The sequence below is a fragment of the Eucyclogobius newberryi genome, unplaced genomic scaffold (assembly GCF_026437365.1).
Source record: "Eucyclogobius newberryi isolate DKJ021-1_F unplaced genomic scaffold, fEucNew1.0.hap1 SCAF_4, whole genome shotgun sequence".
Classification (NCBI taxonomy): Eukaryota; Metazoa; Chordata; class Actinopteri; order Gobiiformes; family Gobiidae; genus Eucyclogobius; species Eucyclogobius newberryi.
Window position 1 is genome coordinate 846,558 of NW_027316056.1, and position 1,772 is coordinate 848,329.

General features: G+C 50.4%; 1 non-coding gene across 1 annotated transcript; it reads left to right on the forward strand.

The window, feature by feature from the left end:
• The first annotated feature begins 678 nt into the window (after positions 1-678).
• On the forward strand, positions 679-797 carry LOC140378312 (5S ribosomal RNA). The gene has a single exon (XR_011930164.1). It is a non-coding gene; the product is annotated as a 5S ribosomal RNA (ribosomal RNA).
• The last annotated feature ends 975 nt before the right edge of the window (positions 798-1,772 follow it).

Genomic DNA, 1,772 nt, shown 5'->3' on the forward strand with positions numbered 1-1,772 from the left:
AAGAGGCGCCTCCGACTGGACTCAGAGAAGAGGCGCCTCCGACTGGACTCAGAGAAGAGACGCCTCCGACTGGACTCAGAGAAGAGACGCCTCCGACTGGACTCAGAGAAGAGACGCCTCCGACTGGACTCAGAGAAGAGACGCCTCCGACTGGACTCAGAGAAGAGACGCCTCCGACTGGACTCTGATGGAGGGGGGACACAAGGCAATGCAGCTGTGAGTTAAAACAGCCGTTACAACCAGTGCAAGGATTTTAAATTAACCGTACATTATTTTATAGCACATTGCAGTAGAACTTACATGGTTTGGCAGAGTACATAATCTTGTGTGCCACCTGTGAGGCAGAGAGGGTTTTTCCCCCGAGCCATCAGAGCCTTCAGAGTGGCAGCCTGGTACAGACTGCTCTTAGTGGCAGCAGGTGCAGGCAGGAGCCCAGCAGCAGACACAGTGGCAGGTGGAGGAGGAGGAGCAGCAGCAGCAGCAGCAGCAGCAGCAGCATCAGAAGCCGTCCTCTGTAGCACATACTCCCTGAAGAGGGCCATGTTGGTATTGGGCCTGGTCTGAAGCTTTTTCTTTAGGTAGATGAGGTCCCTGGCCTTCTTGATTGGGTCCTCCTACACCTCCTTCATGGACCTGCCCCTAAAGTCCCCAAACTCCAACAGCAGACACCCACATTTCGCTCACGGCCATACCACCCTGGACCTGCCCGATCTCGTCTGAACTCGGAAGCTAGGCAGGGCTGGGCCTGGTTAGTACTTGGATGGGAGACCTCCTTGAAATACCAGGTGCTGTGAGCAAAACTACCCCCATTACACACAGGAACAGTAGAGCCTAAGACTTGTCCTTTCCATGGGAACAAAGGGGATAGCAACAGCCTCGGCAGTCTAAGACTGTTCCTCCATGATCAGGAATAGTAGCGGTCTAAGACTGGTACTCCATGGGAACAAAGGGAACAGCAGCGACGGTCTGGCAGTCTAAGACTATTCCTCCATGATGCAAGGAACAGCAGCACGTAAAACTGGTCCTCCCTGGTTGTATATGGCGAGAACTGGTAATTTCAGGTGAGAACTGGGCTGTGTCAGACTGTTCTTCCATGAGAAAGGAAAAGCAACAGCGCAATACTGGTCCTCCATGGGGAAAGGGAATAGCGACAGCCTCGGCAGTATAAGACTATTCCTCCATGTTCAAGGAACAATTGCAGTCTAAGTCTCGTCCTTCATGGGAAAAAAGGGAGCAGCAGCAGTCCTGAAACAGGGGCTTCCCCTCGCCGGAGGGCAGGGAAGTCTATACTTTAAGGGCTTACGGCCATACCACCCTGAACACGCCCGATTGCAATCAGTGCAGGTGCGTGAAATTTGTGGTGTGCTGCATGGTCTGGAGCTTTGGGAGTTTTTAATCGTTATTTTGATCATTTTCATTTACTTTTTTCAGTTCTTTTGTTTGTTCCCCTCCCAGTAAACTTACTGGGAGGTGGATTTTTTGTTTTTGAGCATGGCTCAAAGGACGGACAACACGGCATCGGACACTGGAATGGACACGACAAAGGCAATGGAAAAGAATGGAACGAACAAGGCAAGACAAAGTTTGAATGAATCTGTAAATAATAGAAAGAACGAAGAAAGAAGAATGAAATTCATGAAAGAACTCACTGTGGTGTTGGAGTTGACGGAGGGTGCACAAATCACTCCACTAGCTTTTTTGAAATCGACTCAGGAGGTGTGCGGCTCCATAGTAGCGTGCAGACTCATCTCAAAGGACAAATATGAAGTAAC